The 20,304-nt window shown below is 41.5% G+C and overlaps 1 protein-coding gene across 5 annotated transcripts in view; it reads left to right on the forward strand.

The window, feature by feature from the left end:
• The first annotated feature begins 1,621 nt into the window (after positions 1-1,621).
• Positions 1,622-20,304, forward strand: part of SIPA1L2 (signal induced proliferation associated 1 like 2) — a 138,749-nt gene continuing 120,066 nt past the window's right edge. For 2 of the 5 annotated variants that reach the window (XM_080584376.1, XM_080584378.1), the window contains exon 1: positions 1,622-1,966. The gene's annotated coding sequence lies outside the window, so the exon portion shown is untranslated. The remainder of the gene's footprint in view (positions 1,967-20,304) is intronic. The other 3 variants (XM_080584377.1, XM_080584379.1, XM_080584375.1) reach the window with 2 other exon arrangements.

Raw genomic sequence — 20,304 nt, forward strand, 5'->3', positions numbered from 1 at the left:
GAAAATCAGCCACGGCAGAGGTGGGTTAGTCATTAAACAGCAACATTAGCAAAAAGGAGCGAGCAGAGCATAGTCCCAGCACAGAGGACACCTAGCGGTGGCTGGCAGCGCCTGGTGCAAGGGGAGCTTCTGAGGGGCGGCCTCAGGCTGCTGGCCGGCCGCCTGCCCTCTCCTGAGCTCTGCTCAAACCGGGGCAGAAGGGCCAAAACGCACGGCATGAGGGGTTAGCCGAGATCGACAGAGAGACAAGAAGTCACGACGGACTGGGGAGGGCTCCTGTGCTTCTGTGATCCAGTTTTCCTTCAGAGCAAGGGATGCAGAGGAGAGCACGACCATCAGCAAGGAGGGAGTATTCAGTAAGTGCTGTGGAGTCTGAACTCCAGAAAGCCAGCTGGTTTTTGGGCTGAGGGAGCCTCACAGAAATAAGCAGCCAGAGCACTGTGGCAGTGAGAGCTTGGCCAGCAGAGAAATCACAAACAAGTTCTGCTGACCACGCTCTGTGCTCACTCACACCTCTCTTAACGCCCTATCGTTCCACTGACATTTCCTCAACCAGTTCTTAAATAAAGCAACCTTCCAGGGAGGATACCATCTATAACATCTTTTTTTTTTTTCTTTTTCCTGAGGCTCCTCGTCAAGACAATATTATCCCTGTGGTCTTGCTCCTGTGCAGAGGCAATCTGCTGCCCAACTGGACTAGTGGCTCAGAACAGAAATGATAGCACTCAAACGTGTTAGCTTGACCCAAACAGTAACACTCACATAGGTATCCAAGCTCTAAGCAATGAATGTCACGTTTGCCAGTGTTGTTAGAATAAACTGTGACATCTTAAAGTTTGTTCTACTGATAAGCCTGCGTGAAGCTATGCTTGAGTACACGAATGCGGATTTAAGCTGTATGTTAAAGGCACAGTTAAGCATAATAACCTAAAATTTGGCCTGCCTTGGGTGTTTTGGATGTTTAGCATGCGCTTGGGCAGTTCCTTTCCACTAAACCCAGCAAAGGGCAGGCAGCGAGGAGCCGCTCAACACGGCAGGCAGCGCTTGTAAATGTCAGCAGGCAGCTCCCAGAGCCGAGCCAACTGGTGCGGCCACAAAGTTACGTGCCCGCGGCAGGTGGGCGCGGGCGGAGGGGAAAGCAGGCAGGAGAGGTCTGGAAAATACACAGGAGACCCATGGGCTGTTTCCGTGGGGTTTCGTAGGGGCAGACTTTATTTCCAGTGACGTTGCAGGCCGCCCGATTCGCGGCAGCAGATGGGAGCTACCGCACCGGTCGCGATAACATCTCGTGTGTCGCAACCGCCGTGTGGAAGCGGGCCCGGGGATCACAGACACGGTCTCTTGCAGGACCGGCCATAGGGAAATTCAAGTTCCCAGACCGGACCTGGGTGCGCAGGGGCAGGGCTCGGAGCCGGCCGCGGTCCCGGCACCTTGGGCTCGGGGCTGCGGGGACGGCCCCCCCCCCCCCCACCTGCCGCCCGCTCCCTCACAGGGCAGGGCGAAGGCGGGGCGGTGCCCGGCCCTTCGCTTGCGCGACAGCCCCGCTGACCAATGAGGAGCCGGCGTTCCCCAGGGGCCGAGCCGGCGGAGCCAACGGCGAGGAGGGGCGGGGCTCGGGGGCGGGCGAGGGGGCGAGGGGCGGGGAGGCGGGGGGAGAGGCCCCGCCCCCGCCCTCCCCTCCCCGTCCGGCGGCTGAGGCGCACTCGAGAGCGAGCGCCGGGCAGAGCGCGAGCGGTGCCGGGGGGGCGCGGGAGCAGCAGCACCAGCAGCGGTTGCAGCAGCAGCAGCAGCAGCGCTAGCAGCGCGTGCCCGCCCGCGCGCCCCGACCCCAACGGCCGCCCCCCCCGCCCGCCTCCGTTAACGGCTCCTCCCGCGGGAGGGGGGCGGAGAAGGGGAGCCCGGCAGCGGAGCCCCGCGGGCCATGGGGGTCCCGTGGCCGGAGCAGGCGCAGCGAGGGCAGCGGCAGGTAAGGAGGGGGCGGCCCCGCTCCCCGCCAGGTGCCTCGGGGCTGGGGGGGGGGGGCAGCGGCCGGTCCGCGGCGAGCAGCCCCGGGGGCTCCGGAGCCCTCCCGGGGGGGACCGGGGGCTCGGGACCCGCTCGGGACCGGCGTCGCTGCGGGGTTCGCGGCCGGGCGCGGCGGGGCTGCCCCGAAGTTGGCCGCCTGCAGCTCCGGGCGGCGGCGGCGGCGGAGCGGGGCGGCGGAGGAGCTGGCGGAGCTCGGGGGGGCTGCCTCCGGCCCGGCCCCTCCGCTGGGAGCCAGTTTGGGGGTCACGGTGCGGGGAGCGTGCGAAGTTAAAAGGGAACCGCTCGCACGAACGCTCCCCGGCTCTTTTGTGTGCGGTTCTCACTTCTAGAAGTTAACGCTAGATGGCTTTCTTATATCAGGTATCCGCCAGAGAAGGCAAGCATGTAATCTGTTTCTGCAGCCGACTATTTCTGCGTTTGTCTATTTTCTTTTTTCCTTCATGTGAATAGTAAACTATCTTCTTGAGCAGTTCGGCGCTGGTTAGACCAGAACAGAACTTAAAGTTTGCTTACAGGCTGATACAATTCAGTCTTTTCATCACTTCAACTGCTTACAGACATTCTATATATGTACTACCAGTATCTAAAGGAAGCTTGCTTAGTTGCAGTATAGTTCTGAAAAACGCTCAGGTTCCTTTAAAGGAAGGCAGCTGGATAGGAAAGGCTGTAAACATAAAGAAACAATAGTATCATCTCAGTTACTACTTAGTTTGTTGGACTTCATTTTAGAAAGAACCATAATAGCTGAACAATATTACTGCACTTTTTTTCGCCTAGATTTTGTGCCTAGCTATCTTGGACTGAAATATTTTGGAGTTGGATTCTGGAACATGGTGCATCACAGCCTGCTAGGTATCGGAAAGCCTGGGCCTGATGCTTTATTAGCCTCTTTCTTCTCTTTTCCAAAACTGCCCCCGTTGTCAGTGGAGTGCCAGATTTGCTCCCTGTTTGTTTCTTTGGTAGTAGCTCTGAAATACCCGAGTCCTAAACTTGATCTCTGAAATATCTTTTATTATTAATGCAAAAATGTTTAAATCATCAAGAGCTATGATGCATTACTATACAACAGTTGATTTATAATTTATGTAGCGTTCGTATAAAGCAAGATCACAGAGAGGTCTCTGAATGTGTTGTCTTGGTTTTGCATGCCCAGTGGGTTACCTTACCAGGGCACGCAGCACTTTGGATATAACAAGGAGTACTTGCTTGTAAGGATGCCAGGCAGTTTCACCAATCGTATTGGATCAATTAAAGATGTCACTCATATATGCCGAGGGTATAATGTGAAACCCAGAAATAAACAAAAGCTCAATCTTTTCCTAGCTGGTATTTGCTTACTGTGCAAATCAAAGAATTTTAAAGGTTTCTGTTCTGTCATCCTGAAAGAAAGATAATATGGTCTTTTCTGTAGACATGTACTGATATATACCGTTACTTAAGTACGTTGTGAAATGCTCTTGGAAATGACAAGAGTTAAGGAACTAAGCGAGGCAGTGGTCGAACAGGCAGAAAACACCCCTTTCTTTTGCTTCTTAATGACCTTTGCAAGTGAACCGAGGCACTTCTTTCATCACTGTCAGCTTCGTGTTGGACGTGGTAGTCGGGCATTGCCCCTAAGATTGTGTGCAGAGCAGCAGTTCTACCTGCAGGAGAAAGTGAGTATTTTCTCCTTGCCTTAGCTGCTGGGATTCAGATTACATTTAGATGGCTGGATGTTAAAATATATCTGGGAGCTTCATGCTTTTTACTGATGAGCGGTCTAGTTTGGTAATAACGAGTGAGAAATGCTACGTTAGTATGAAAATATAAGATACAAGCTACTGATTGTGGAAAGAGGGTGGAGTGCTGGGTTATCTAGTTTCTCACTGTAGTCATCCAAGATTATCAACAGTAGCCATACTGACAGCTCGAAATGTCACGGTTTGATGAGCGTTCCCTTCTCTTTCCTTGCGATTTTTGCTTTTCAGTTTAAAGTGTTGTACTTTGTCTTACGTTTGTGTTCAGACTTGACTGGTGTTTGGGCAAGCTGCACTGTGAATCAGTGAGGGAAAGAGGAGGCGGCTGTGTTTATTATTTGCTATGGTATTGTAGTCAAAAATTTTGATATACTAGATAGTATTCAATGCTTTAAAACATTACTTCTTGCAAAGTTAAGACAAATGTCAATTTATCTCTGTTTTTAAGGGAAAATTCATCCTATTATAAATATGAACAGTTCAGGAAGTTTAGGCTGGTGTGCTCCTCACAATATCTTTCTGCCCTGTTTTTTCTGACTGAATTATTTTGGGGAAATACGGTGATAATTCTCTACCAAATCTGAGAATCCAATGCTAGGTATTCATTAAGACTGTTGCAGTATATAGCTCTGATTAGGAAATTTGCTTTTAGTAGATGGAAAAGTATGTGTAACACTTTTTTATTTTGAAAATACTATTTTTTTTCATACAGAGTGCATTAAGAATAACACTAATTCCTCATGACACTCACCAGTGATGCCATACAACTGTTTAAATATATTTTTAAGAAATGCTAGGACTTTATGTGAATTAGCGGTCTTTCTTTTTTATAGTTTACTGTGCAACACTGAACTTAAATATCTGATTTACTCTCTCAGTCTCAAATGAGAGAGATGCTGCCTTCGTTTGTGGTAAAGCACAGACCCCAGGTTTAAACCCATTTCTAGGCATAATTGAATAAACTGAAGATTGGGAGGGATGATTATAGTTGGTGATACTCCTCTAGTTTTAAGTGAAGGCAGGACAGCAGTAGGTAGAAATGTCATTGGGATTATTTTGCATCAGAGTTCTTAACTAGAACATACGTAGACTCTTGTTTGGATCATAGAAGTGTAATTACATCAGCAGTTAGCAACTCATGGCTTATAACTGGATTCTAGTTTTCTGGAGTTTTTCAAATAATGTTCAGCTCATACATAATTAAAGGTCTTGTTTAAAGTGTGTCTTGAATCCTTATGGAGATAATCTCCTGAGCGTGTAAGAAACATAAGCAGCTGCTGTCCCATCTTCTTGAACCTGTGAGCAAGCAGCCTTATTGGGTCTGTTGTGAAATATTTTAAAGAACGGTAATGTTTGAAAGGAAGTAGACATTTATTTTAGTTCCTGTTATCTGGGGATCTGTATTCCTTAAGAACATGACGCGGCTCACTTTAGTATAAAGCTTTCTCTATTTTCTTAAAGCTAAGAGATGTGATGTAGAAAGATACTGCAGTGGGAGGAAGGAATCCCTTGGATGTACAGGAATCCAGAAGAAGGCAGGAGGAGAGGTAGTAAATTGTGCTGTAGTAGCTAGGAAGCTGGAAGGTGGCAGTAGCTGAAGTTGTCATGTCTTCCCCTCCCCCTCAGCAGCTTGGCAAATTCAGATGCTCCAATGAAATTCTGAGCACAGAGCTTGGAGTTTTGCCATTGACTTTGATTCTTTTCTTACATAATGTCTTCATTTGTTGTCCTGCGTCCTGCAGAGTGACATAGCCAGCTTTGCAGACATTAGTGTAATCCTCCTATGCTGCTTGCCGTTCCTTCCTTCTTTCTCCTCTCCCTTCATGCCCTCTTCCCCCAGATTCTCCCTGGCACCGTGGCTGTCGACTGTGATAATACCTGCTTGCTACCTCATCTTTTAGGTAGGCTTTTGAATCACAGGTATTTCAAAATACAACTTTTCAGGCTTAAGTGATATTAAAATGATTTGATGGGATTCATGTTAGAGGACACATAATACAGATACAAAGCTCTGATACAAATCAACAACTTGTGCTTCCATTTCCCTTTTGGTTCACCAACCTTTATTTTAACCCTGATACAATCTATGATGAAATTATAGAACTGTTTTTACAGATTACATAAACAGCAGATTACACTACCTAATAAAAAGTACCCGTAAGGACAGCCACTCTGAGAACATCAGAGGTTTTGTGGAAGTAAATGAAATAGAATTAGAATGTTTTTAAAATCTAATGTATGCTATTGAACTCACTCAAAGGTGGTTTTCTATTTTGTTTGTTTGTGGATGTTTTTTGACACTTGTTTTCTCTGTATGTATGAGAGAGAAAGGAGAATCTGGACCATTGTGTAATACTCATATTTTGTCTTCCATGTTGGTTTTTTTATATTTATTTTCATCAACTCTGGTAAATTTTGTAAGGATCTGAGAACTGAGTGGCAATCACAGAGGTGAGAACAGAAGGGGGAGTAAGAAGAGAATACAGCTTTCTACAGATGTTGTAAATGCATATAGTATTAAAACCCTTGTGTGTTTTTTTTCTCCCTTCACTTGGGGGAGTAAAAACAAGTCCTGTGATTAATGCATAGTTAGCAAAACTGGCTCTGGAAAGGAGTGTGTGCGCGCTCTCTCTCTCTCTCTCTCTCATGTTTTGTGGAGGAGGCTTTGTGAAAGATATGGAATTTCAGTCTGTGGTATTTTTTTCTTTTTTGTTTGTTTTGCTTGTTTATTTATTCACTTTTTCATCTGAGAGCTGTGGGTTACCTAATCACACTCTTCCTCTCTTGTTGTTGTCATTTGTGGTTTTCAGTTCAATACCAGTTATTTCCTACTTCTAGGTACCTAAAGAACATTCAAGGAAACAAGCACCTCCAAGTATTTTTCTAGACTCTCAGCACTGGAAGTGAATACTTGACATGCTTTAGTGTGAAATCTCATTGCAATACCAGTGTGACGTAAAGTGGAAAAAATGTGGCTGTGTATATGCATACATCTGCATGCATAACGTGCATATTATATGTAGGGTGTTTGCACACGTATATGTCTTGCTTATTGTGGTGGCCAGCTGCTCTGGAAGAATTGGGAGCAGCTTAAGGTGACCAGGTTATCTTGCTGTTCTGCTGTAGTAAAGTAAGCCTTTGTGAGGTTGTCAGGACAACAGCTTATTATTATTATTCCTAGTGTGTTGGTTTTTTTTTCCCTCTATAGCAATGAAGGGAGCTGTTTCAAAGAGGGTTGTGTTGCCTCACAAGGATTGCCAGCTGTGATTTGGGTTCAGCAGGATGCTCTGGGTTTGTCATGTAAAAATTCTAATTGATGATGAATGCAAACCCAGTGTGAGAATAATTTTGTTCATTGGACTAATGCAAAACAACCCATTGTATTTACAAACCCGTGGCCGATTTTCTCAGCAGTGTTGTCATTACTCCTCTGTTCTCTTCCATCTGAGGCTTAGAGAAAAACGTTTTATGTTTGACAGTATGGAACCTGTGATAGGAGTTGAGAGAAGGCAGAAATTAGTTTAAGGCTATGTTATGTCAGTGAGCTCCAGTCTGATACTGGAAAGCTAACAAGTGAAACCACTGGGGACTCAGTTTAGTTTGTCATATGTTCCATCAAAATGTGGTATGAAATTGGTGTCTAATGATAAACTACACAGTTACTGTTTTAGTGTTGCCATTTTGAAGAACTACTGTTCTTGTCACATGCTAAATGAGACACAGCTAGCTAAATGACTCGAAGGTGCTTCTCTGTGCATGGCCAGTATGTGCAGGAGATGCAGTAATTTGAACTGAAATAACTTTTAGGTTGTTCATACGTTTGGGGTGGGAGACTTAGTGGTTGTTCAACAAGGACAATTATATGAGGAAAACTTTCAAATAGCTTTGAGGATTTTTTTATTTCATAGAATATGCTAACACATGGGTCTTGTTTTGGCACTTCCACGGTTCCCTCCCTTTATGTTGCTGATACCTAGATACACCTTAGTCTGATCCCCAAATTCTTTGATCTGGGTTAAGCTATATAAAACAGTGAAATGGTGTCCATATAGTTAAAATCCTTCATCAAACAGTAACTCTCTATTTCAAGTTCCTTTTTTGGACAACTGAGACAACTGTCTATTCACTGAATAATTTGACAGAGATACCATAGGCAGTTGTAGGAACTGCCTGACAGAATCAGCAGCTACTGGGATAAACCTGTGAATACTTAGATCCTTTCTCCCTTACCTGGCAGTTGGTCTGGAGGTGGCTGTCTTCCCCCTCTCAGATTCACTGCTATTCTGCAACTTTCTTGGTGTATTGTTAAGTCTCTTCCAATCACGCAGTCTTGTTTGTATAGGAAGCCATTCCAAATCCATCTTTTTGAAGATAGTGAGACTGAGTGAAGCAAACACAATGGTCATTGTAATCCATAGCAACGTGAGAACAGTTTTGCTTATTTCCACTTCTCTTCAGATGTAGAATTTTACCAGCTTGCGAAGGAGACGGGACAGATGAGATCATCTGAACTGGGTGAGAGCTGTAAAGGTGGTTGCTCAGAGTGCCACACCAAAAAGACAGGCTAGCAAATATCAGTTGAGCTCCAACAGAGTTTTCTAGATGTATTGAGGTTGCTGCTGTTAGGTCAGAGGGACTTGCTGGAATTCTGAACTTCTGTTAGTCTCTTATCCTAGATCCCTGAAAAGTCATTATCGCTACTGGAGGCTTCTGAATGAAGGGCAAGCAGTGCTTCGTTAATCTATGAGTTTGAGATTTGATAGGTCTGCTAATGTTGGTGCTTCTCTCACAATTCACGGAATCACAGAATGGTTTGGGTAGGAAAGAACCTTAAGGATCACCTGGTTCCAGCCCCCTGCCATGGGCAGGGACACCTCCCACCAGACCGGGTTGCCCAAAGCCCCATCCAGCCTGGCCTTGAGCACCTCCAGGGATGGGGCACCTACAGCTTCTTTGGGCAGCCTGTGCCAGGGCCTCACCACCCTCTGAGGGAAGGATTTCTTCCTTATGTCTGAACTAAATCTCCACTCTTTTGGTTTAAAACCGTTACCCCTTGTCCTATCACTACCTGCCTGTGTAAAATGTTGCTCTCCATCTTTTTTTTATAAGCCCCCTTTTAGTACTAGAAGGCCACTCTGAGGTCTCCCTTAGAAGAGAGACTTCTCTTCTCCAGGCTGACCATCCCCAGTTCTCTCAGCCTTCCTTCATAGGAGAGGTGCTCCAGCCCTAATGGATGACTTGGGATGCCTTGTGCTTTTTCTCTGTGGTTGTGTAATTTTTTTTCTAATTAAATTTCTGTAAGTGTAGTTACTCTTTTTTTTTTTCCAAATCTTGCTGAGTCAAACAGGCCTCAAACAACCTTGAGGCGGAGGGAGGAGTTTCACAGTGTGATTGCATAAAGCTTGTTTCCTTAGAAAATAGTTCTTAGAAGTAGCTGACCATTCTTTACATCATACTGTTCTGCAGAAATAGATATTGCATTTTGTAATGACTTTTAGTTTCAACTTTACTGCTGCATTTTTATGTACTGTTAAATATTTAAGATTATACTCATGCTATCAATGTGTAGTGTGCTGTTGTGCCTGGTAATGTGATACAAACTATGCCTTTGTATGCACAAACAGTTAATTAAATACCTGTCTTGCTCTATGCCTATGAAAATTTTGTGGCTGCATATTAAAATGGGATATTTGCATATATGCATAGTAATATTCTTCTCCTAAGAAGGATGTTCATTGTTAATGTTTTTTCTCTTTCTTGTGTAGACTCTACCCAACTGTGTCAGTGTTCACTTGTTTTACCATATTCAGTATGCCTGTAGGTCAGCAGCGTTAAAGTTGCACCTTAGAGATTCTCCTGAACCACATCTTTGCTTTACCAGCTGTTTCAGCCACATCTCTTAGTACAATTCTTTGTGGCAGCTACAGGAATAACTGTGGGAAGAGTAATGATAAGATGCATCTAAAATATGTTAGATCCTCCTCACTGTGACTTAATGTCAGGTAACTAGGTTGGAAAAAAACAAATGCAAAGCAAAAAAGACCCACACCACTCTTCAACAAACCATTCTTCGTGGACTCCCAGCAAGTGTTGTCCTGACTTCTAGTCACTTGTGGGGGGCACTGTGAAAATTTCCTCAACTAGAAATCCTCTAAGTAGAGGTCAACGTATTTGTTGCAGCTTTATATGAAATAATCAATTACATTGATCAAGAATTTTAATTTTTGAGTAATTCTGCTTTGTTTGCTGTAGTATGATGTCTTTCCCTTTGCATCATTCGTGGATAAGGGGGATAATGCATTTTGGTTTCCTACCTTGGGTGGTGAAATTAGTGTTTCTCCTCAGGGACTCTAAGCATATTCTTCTTTATCCCTATGTTTTCTTCCCTAAGAGTAAGAAATCTAGTGCAATTTTTTTTTTTCCTAAACAATCATTAAAATATCCTTCTGTGAAGTCCCTGAGTATCTTTTACATAATCTTTATCAGTAGTTCTGGGAGCTTTCTGTATATTGCTGACACAATAAGTTCTATCAGGTTAGATTTAATATTGCTTATGGCAGTTTGCCCATCATCTACCTTGATGTTTATCCAGGCTTCTCGCGCAATTTTCACAGCATCTGTGTAACCGAATTACAGTGTTATGTTTTGGATGGGAGAGCTAGAGGAATGAGACAGCAACTGGACTGTCAAGCTCAAAAAATTTGCAGCCAGTGGTTTGTTCTCTGCCTGGAGATCAGTTACGAGTGGACAGGGACCTGTCCTGTTTTGTACCTTTATCTGACCTGGAGGAGATGAAGCCTATCCTCATCAAATTTATATGTGACATCTGACTGGGGGAGTCATTGGCATGGTTGAGGACAGTGCTCTGTGTTTTAGAGGCTGGAGGAATGGACCGTAATAAACCTTGTGGCATTCAACAAGGATAAATGTGATTTCTTATACCTGGGGTGGGAGAGTCTCTTGCCACGGTATAGCCTGGGGGCTGCCTGCCTGGGAAGTAGGTTTGTTGAAAAGGACCTGCGTGCGCTGATGGACGTGTCAGCATATCTCTGTCTTCTGGTGGCCACACACTAAGCTTTATGACCAGGAGGTTGTCGGTGTTCAGCATTCCTTAGACTGCACTGGATATATTGCATCCAGTTTTGATTCCTCGAATGCATGAGAAAGATTGATTAAACTGAAGCTAGCGCGGTGGCTGGGCACTGAAATGTTGGGCTGGAGATCATAAGGAGAGGCTGAGAGAACTGGGTCTGCATAGCCGAGACGACAAAGTTTGGGGGGGACCCAACAGCTGCCTTGTGATACCCAAAAAGAGGTTAGTAGGACAGGGGGAGGTCCTTTAAGGAGGGTAGGAGATGACAGTGTTTACAATCTAGAACAGGTGAGGTTCTGATCTGGCATTAGGAAGCAAAATTCACTACGAGGACTAGGGGAATGGAAACAGGTAGTGCAGACAGGCGGTGGAAGCTACATACTTTCCAGTTCTTAAGACCAGACTGGACAAAGGCCTAAGCGAGTTGGTCTGAATTCAGTGCTTTGAGCAGGATGTTCAGTTAGATGATGTCCTGAGGTACCATCCAGTGTGAAGTATTCTATGAAAGGCTTTTTTTTCCAATGTTAGTTGGTCTGATAATTGAGAATTTTAGTTGATGCTCCACTCTGTTTCTACTTATTTTGTTATAGTACAGAATATTTCTGTACTATGATGTTGGGAAGATTTTGTTATTAGTCTAAGACAAAGAATATATGAGTACAAAATACACTGTTTAAATCAGTTGACGAGAACTACCAAATTATTGGCAGTTAAATATTTTATAACTCTTACAAAAGAATAAGCACTTAAAGAAAATAGCATCCGTTCAGGTTTTGCTTCAGATATGCATTGCTGGCCTTGTCACTGAATTCTACAACATGATTAGCAATACTGGAATTTGAGTGTGTGAACATCTATTGAGCTTTTCAATTGGATCTCTTCCAAAAGATTGTTTTGCTCTTAAAGAGCAGGACAATACGAGTTTGAAATTGGCTCTCAGCCAGTCAAAACTACATTTGTATTCTTTTGCTCTGACTGCTAATTTTACTATTGTGCAACTTCTGATAATCTATGCTAGAGTTATCCATGTGACTGGAAAAAAAAATGATGTGATGTCATGTTATTTAAAAATCTAAAATAAAGTGGTTCACCTCTGCAAGCAGGTGCTGCTTATACCTTTCTGTGTTTAGTCTTACCTCTTAGCTTCGTTAACTATAAACAAGAGTCAGCAGAACATCAGAAGATTGAGACAGTTCCTGTTCTTGCTCATCCAACTTCACAGTAATTATACTTCTAAATATTTCTATGCTTACCAAACCATGAAACGGACCTTCAGATCTTTGTTTGTTTTTTGTATGCCATTTTATTAAGTGTTTAAAAGTTCAGGGTTTTGTATAACATTCGGCTTCAGTATGAAAGAGATTGTAAATGCACGCTGAGTTAATCGTAGCAAACAGGAAAGGGAATGGAAAGAATTTCCTTTAGGGTAAAACTCCTTGAAGTTGAAATGACCCTGATAGTGCTTGTAACTTGACAGGGAGGGTTACAAGATTATTTTTTTTAAAGGTGGGAAGGAATCTCTTTTGTCAACCTTTTGCATGGTATTGCGAAGGATAGGGAGAAGCTCAGTCTGTCCTTTTGACTTATATTTTCAAGAAAAGGAGATGAAACTTTAATTTTGTAACACTGATGGATCTCCAGAATTGTTTAATTTTAAGGTTGATGATAGATACAGATTGGCAGTCCTAGCCTGAAACCTCTTTTGCCCTGAACTCAACTATTTGTATACTTGTTAATCCTGTTGCTTTAGTAAACAACTACATCATTGATCTTGATTCAATGGTGGGTTGCTGTCCTAGATTTTCTGTTTTTTTGGTTTTTTTTTTTCTCCCATCCTATACATGTAATGGAAGACTGTTCCAGAGACTTTACTGAGGACTAGAACTTTCTGCGAAGTTGTATGTGGAGCACATGCTGAGACTGCAGCCCGTTTGTCTGATTTTTTTTTTTTACAAGTATCTTTGTTTAGCCTACATACTCTTCCTTTCTTCCTTTTAGAAGACAACTTGCTCAGTCAGACCTCGCTTTTCTGAGGTAAAATTAGCCAAACTTCTAAGCAGCCTTTAAACAAGACAGGTGTGTAACTTCCTCTTGCGTGGTATGATGACTAGAAAACAGGGCCCTTCTCCGTGCTTGTTCTGTTCCTATGGTTTTTTATGGCTAGGAAGAACCTAAGCAATGTTCTGCACGGTTTTATCTGTGGCAAATAAAATGACATTAAAGCATTATCTCTACCTGGAAATATTGTAGAGTTGCGTGTTCATGTTGAGCACGATGTCATGGTTATTCTTTCTGGTGTTTTCTGCTCATGAGCTGCAAGACCGATGAACATCTTTTCCTCTAGTTCTTGAATTAATGACTTTGCACATAAAAAAAAAAAAAAGAAAAGAAAAAAAAAAAGGAAAAAAAAATGTTCCTCAAAACTTAGTTTACTCTTCTCGGTTACATTTTGACCTTCCTTTGCAGTACAAGTGGTTTCTAACTTCGTGTTGGTGTTAAGGTTGTTCTTGAAAATACGAAGGCTGACTGACTTAAAGATTGATCGTTGGCTTCATCTAATGAACTGATTTAGTTCTAGTTTCTTTTCAGGAGAGTCAGTTTTCTCTTGTTTTGTTCTCATTGTGGTGTTGTTACCAGGTACTTTCTTAGTTCCAGGTTGTATCAACAGCATTTCTTTTTAATAACATTTTGCTGATCTAAGGAATCTTACTTCTATGTAGAGCTGTTGATCCTGAGCCAGATGCTCCTTGATGCTTGCAGAATCCCACCTGATGCAGTAACTCTTGTGGAGTTTCTAAATATATCAAGCATGGCTTGCATGTCAAATGGTGACATTATGGAGACGTAAAATATAGTAGTAGCAGGATGTCATGCTAGCCCACCTCAATAGTAGCTGTAGAAAGTAATCTATGAAAATCAGTCTTCTGAAATCAGTGTGGAATTGTTAGGTCTTGAAAAGGTTTTATTTGGCCCAGTTAACGTTGATTTGAAATATTCCTCCAGCTTTGATATGAATATAGAGATTTTACAAATCAGTGCCTGAAGTGAAGCTAGCTAGCTAGCTATGTTGTTGTCTTTCAGTCCAGGGTCTTTCTAGTCATGTCCCTACATAATGATATTTTCAGACCATTTGTTTCAATGGGTAGAGTAAAATTGCTTAAGACCTACCTATTCATTTTGAGGACCTTAATTAGAGTGAAATGTGTGCAGGAAAAACGAGGACGTTATGTTTGTCAGAAACATGGTCCAAGAAGATGCTTCTTGTCATCTTTAGCAATGGAAACAGTGAAATATAAGTATCATTCAAAAATGTAAATTGTTCCGTAGGAAAAAAAATCATCAGTGTTTTCATTTGATGGTTGTGAAGAGCATTTTCCCTGTTTTGTAGGATACTGGCAGTTTATGAAACAGCCCTTTTCTGCTCTGCAGAGAAAAGATATACGGCATGGCGCTTTTCCATGTCAGGATCTGGAATGTTGTGCTTATTAGAAACTTTCAGTGCCCTGAGAGAAATGCATAGAGCTGTGACTCATAGTCATACTTCTAAGCTGTTGTTTTTGGAGAATGTCTAAAACCATTGCTTACAGAGGCTGGTGCCTTCTTCTGCAGTATTTTTCTGAAAATTACGAAGGGATATAGGAGGGAAAAATACTGTGCTCAATCTCTGGTGCAGTACCAGCTACCTTGGAAACTATTAGCAAGTTAGTGCTCTTGCTTTGTCATGTGAGGCGTATTTTGCTTTAGCCATTAATTGCTGTTACTTCCAAAAGTGTCTTTCTGTGTTGCTGTTTTTTTTTCCCCTGTATATATACGAAGTGTTGTACTTCCGGAGAAGCAATTTGGAGGAGGAGAAAGATAGGATAGCATAGTGAAAAGTCTTATGATTTTCTTGTGAGTAATGAGAAGACAAAGTGCTCATCAAACAGCTAATACACTGGGAAAATTCTACCTTCAAAGTACAGTTTCTGCAATACTTTGAATTTTCCCCTGTATGAAGTAACGTACTTTTTTTTTTTAAGAACAGGAAGAATAATTTAAGCTGAACTTCAAGTCATTATTTTCTTCCCTGTTTTGTGCTACTGCACATGCACAAAGGGGAAGATGACTAAGGGGAAGCCTGCGTAGACAGTATCATTATGTGCACAACATTTCAATGTGCGTAGAGCAAAGGGGTGTAAGAGTGGGAACTTACCACTAGCTGCTAACTAATATTAATTGTTCTGATAATATTAAATATATATTCAGATGGAAGTGATTTTTATTCCTAGCCCATAGACTGCTGGAGGAGGCAGAAGGAGTTTGAGGTGGTGGAAAAGGAGGAAAGGTGGAGAATGCTTGGGTGGAAGCTGTGGGGTTGAACTTGTGTCCTTCTGTTCAGGCATTGATGACTTAAGGGAATAGCTGTCAGTCAGACTTCTGCTTTCCATTCATTCCCCAGGAAACGCTTTTCTTCACCTCTTCCTTGAAGCAGAAGTTTCAGCACACACATGCTTTATCTTGCTTTCAAGTTGTTTTATTTAGCCATAGTGTTCTGTGTTTTGTTTTGCTTCTCTTCTCCCCACAAGAAGGTAGTAATTCAAAGTCAGCTCATGTCCTAATGGGGTTACTTACCTGGGGATAAGCTGATAGAAACTATTGTTCCAAGCCTTTTGGAGAGACAATCTTGGGGAGAAACACTAAAACAAAATTGTAACTAATTACCAGTAGCCCAGGTGATTTATAGCAATAATATAAAAACTCTCATAGTTAAGCTGACCAAAGTAAAACCTTGCAGTTATGAGATGTTATGAAACCTAAAACTTCAGGTTCTAATAAAATGTTTATGGTCTTCAACCTTTTTGGCAGTAAATTTAAAAGAAAAAAACTGTTTAGAATACATTTTCTCTCTAAAACCATAATAACATAATTTCCACTCTAATACTCTACTCCTCCCACGTGGTCTCTCCTTCTACAATAAAAGTCATTATGCTTTTTCCATGCTCTATTCTGTCTCCCACACCCCTCTACTGACTGCCATTACCCACTTGTGGAACAACAAAATCCCTTTTCTTCTTTGTTTCAAAAGTGTGGGTATGAGGTACAATGGCATAACTCAAACCCTGGGTGCATTTCTGTGCCCAGAGGGGCAGCGTGTCTCTCGCCGGAGGCAGAGCGTGCCTCTCGCTGACAGCAGCTCAGGATCCCTTCTGGCTGGGAGTGTGTGCTCAGACTCGATCCCTGCCTGCAAGGTTTCATATTTACTGCTGCCACAAGGACGTGCTCTCAGCCCTGAGTAGGCCAAAAGCACAGGTTGCCCCTTGGCCACGGGCAAGTTAGGGGAATGCCTTTTCCAGCAATGTCTTGTATGGGACTGGTACAGTATGTAATGTTAGAAAATTCAGGGCAGAGGGAGGTATTTTTGGCCATGTTTGAATTCTTCCCATGATAGGTTGTCCTTTAAATAAAGGAATAGACAATAGTGTTTACTTCTATTTTTATTTTTTCATTTTTGAGAATGCTCTGTCCTTATAAGCTAGTTAGACTTGAGTGATTTTGTGTCTCATCAGTTAGAGAAATGTTTTCGTTCATTGCAAGAGGTTCTGAAGATCAGGAAGTGCATCTATAGAACACAAAGACAATGGCTATTTTTGGTTATTCCTAACTCAGCGGAGTTTAAGTGCCTAAACACTTTTCAGAGTACAAATCTTAGCCTTTTTATTCCTATTTGATACCTAGAGCATTAGTAACCTATATCACATAGATTCTATATTTAAATAAATATTGTCTGACCTTCAGGTATGATGGTGATGAAAGCCTTGTGGGTCCCTTCCAACTTGGGGTTTCAATGTTTCTAAGCCTCTTGGGCTCTGTATGTCACCAACACCTTGAATATTTTGAGATGGGTTTTGTCTCCCGTAGAATCAGATTATTGTTACTATTTTAAAATGTCTAGTCTGGTACATACAGTTAGTATGTATGCTTTGGAGATTGTTCATAAATTTAATGATAACCCTGGAATCCTTGGCACAGGTTCCTTGTTCATTCACTTCTTTTTTTTTCTCCCTCCTATGTGAGTACCATAGCCACCAGTGTGTTTTTATGATCAAAGATGAGCAACTTAAAAGCCACTAGCACATGGTGAAGATAGGTTAATAAAGATAGCATTATTTTGTTAGAATAGCTGATAGTATTCACCATCAAGAGGTAGCAACTTGTTTATTTTGTGGGAAATTGATGAATAACAGCACTTTCTCTCAACAAACTGATGGACTTTAGATTAGGTGCTCACTTACAAACATTGAATGAAAATGTATATTTGTTGTCTTCAAGATGATCTTAGAGGGAGAATGAGACCAAGTGAATGGAAACACATGGAATATGAAAATACTCATGAATACTTTCCATATGTATACATATGTTCGAAATAATCAAAACTTTTAGACTGAAAGCTGGGAAAAAAAGTTTCCTTTTTAGCTGTTAAGCACTATATCAGATGACTTCAGTGTTTGTCGTTGTCCTTCTTGCATAAAAATAATCCTCTTCAGGTCTTTCCTCCTGTTCTTTGACCAGTACAAATGAGATACAGGTCTAAGTTTTGTGATCAAATATTCTACCCAACACATCAATGTTTAGTTAGATTCTATTACAGAAAGACATACAAAACAAGCTTGGGGTTTCTTTTTTTGACTACTTTTCCATTATTATATCAGGAGCAGTTCATGCCAAAGTGATGACCTATTTGTGTAGGGGTTTGCGAGCGACTGGTATGACTGGGCTAACCTTATGGCCTTAACAGAACAGAAAAATTCTGTCTGAAAGCTGAATGCATCTTTTGTAATGGGCTGATATGTGAGGAAAAACGCGCCCCCCCACCCCCCCCGCAGGATGAGCCTGTCTTTGTACAGCACCGTCACTTCTCCATGGAGCTGATACAGGCTCTCTTCACCTGTCACTTTTGGTACAAAGAGACGAAGCCTGGCTATAGGCTTACTCCCACTGTCCTGGCCTGATTTCTGTTTCCCTAAAACCAAGTCTGATGCCTGCAAGGTTATTTATCACTTGTCCCTTTCATAATGCTAAGGTCAGAATCCTGACTTCTCTGTGTTTTGGACCTTCCCTGTTAGTCTTTAAAGTATCTCTTAACTCTGGATACTATTTTGTCCTGTTGTTGGGAATAAAAAAAAATCGTCAGACAAAAATGTTCTGCCCTCCTTATATTTCAGAAGATATTAGATTTTTTTCTTTGTAGTCCATACATCCAAAGAGTACATTAAATAGAAAAAAACTTCTGTTTTCAGTAAAAAATATATATATATATATATATATATATATTTGTACCTATTTGTTCTTAAAAGTATGAGTTACTTAGAGTTACTTAGAAATCCTCTGGCTGATTATCATGACTGAAACAAATACTAATAGCTTAATCAGAAGGGGAATTTAGGGCTGGGTGACATTTACGTTACTTTTACATGCTTTGCAGTTATCACATGTATATTGCAGTTGTACAGTTGTCTCAGGGATTTTTTTTTAAGTACCACTCAGTCTTGATGTGCTGTTTTTTTGGCAAGCCAGTCTTAACATTCTTGCCATGTGGAATTTCTTGAGCAGAGCCTTCTACCAGAAAGAAGTAAAGTACAACAGAAGCCACTCTTGGGTTGGGGAGAGGAGGAAATCTGGGCCAGGTGGGGGACAGGTGAATCAATGGGTATGCATGTGTGCACGTTCATCAGAAATGTAGAAAGAGAACCTAATTGTGACCAACTCTTTCATTGTCTGTCCCCTTCAGAAACACGCAAACTAAAAAGCAGAAAGCTCTCAGGTCTAAATGGATCACTGCTGGTTTTTTGTTCTTTCAGTCATCTGGGTTTTACAAAGTAGCAGAAAGAGACAAATTATCCTTGGTCTGTGGAATCAGTTCAGAACACAGACAATGTAATACATTACTTGCTTTTTTAAACATCCCATTAAGTCTTTAAGACTGTCAAAATGTTACTGTCACAAAATTGGGGTTACGTTGTAAGCTGGCTGATGTTAATTTAAATTGTCCTGGTTTTGGGGGTTAGATAACTATACCTGGTATAAATGGTAGATCATCTAACCACTACTTTCCATTATTCTTTTTATCGTATTCCAGTTTTTAGAACTGAATATAATGTAGATAGCATCCTTAGTGGGCATAAGTTGTTACACAAGTGCATGAATGAGTTAAAACTGTATGGTGGTACACAGTTTCAAAATGCCTTGTATTCAATTAGTGTTTTATTCCAGCCTTCCTCCTAATAGTAACTGGAACTTTGTACTAGAAGGGGTCGTCTTGGTTTAGTTTTGATTCAGTGGCTGAGATATCAGCTGTATGTTTCTAGAATTCTGGCAACTTTGAAAGTTTGTTTCAGGTCAGGTTAAATTCCTCTTAGTTAATGAATGTTTTTAACAAGTCCAAAAGGCTGCGTTCACAAGACTGAAGATGAGTGCACTGAATGAGTAGACTTTTAAGGCAGAAGATACAGCATGATGTGGTGCCAACACTATTGAGCTTTGCTCAATCTGTGCTACTTAGCAGAATGTGAGAAGGTGCAAAGCCTTGCTGTCTTTTTCATATAAGATTATTTGTAAAATGTTTGGGTATAAAAACGGGATGGTAAGGAACTTGCTGTCCTTTTATGTCACAGTGAAGGTAAACAGCACTCATTAATTTGCTCTCTCTCCAATGTATGGACTAAGAGCATGAATCTTAAATCTATTGCAACAAATGTTTGGGTGGGGGGAAAAAAAGTACAAGCTCGTGACTTAGAAAGCAGACATTGAAAGAATAAGTTCTCTTTCTATAAATTTAGTCATTTGCATTTTGCTTCACTGAATATATTGAACCGTAATATCCTAATGTGTTCTTCTAGTTTTATATTTACATTTATTTTGAAGCACTTTAATATGATCAAAAACTGTTGTTTTACTTAAAAGTAGGTTAGGTCATGTTTGAATCCTGTTGAAATCTATTAAATTTTAACTGGAGTTTTAAATTGAGATTGTGGTTTTTTTTTTTTTAATTTCTGTGGTGCATGTTGAGTTCTAAACTGCAAAAATATGGGGCACGGATAGTCTCTTGTCTAACATTATATTTTATTTTTAAAGCATCTTATAGGTGACTATTATTCCTATTTCACAAATACTCAATAGCTGTAACTACTTAACAACTAAGGACATTTATTTAAGTTCAGCACCAGATGGCCTCTTGAAATATACAAACCCAGAGAATCTTATCTGAAGATGGAACAAAAATAACTGTATATGGCACATGGCAATGTGAAACTGTCATCCCTGCTAATTATTCAGTAATTTAGATGCGTTGTTGTTTTTTCCCAAGACAGTAGTCTATAAAAGTCCACGACAAGTACTGCTTTCACGTTGTGTTTTTTTTTTTTTTGGTACAGCGCACAAAGTTTAGTATTAGTAATTTTTGTTTTGCAGCAG

The sequence above is a fragment of the Anser brachyrhynchus genome, assembly GCF_964034855.1.
Source record: "Anser brachyrhynchus genome assembly, chromosome: 3".
NCBI lineage: Eukaryota > Metazoa > Chordata > Aves > Anseriformes > Anatidae > Anser > Anser brachyrhynchus.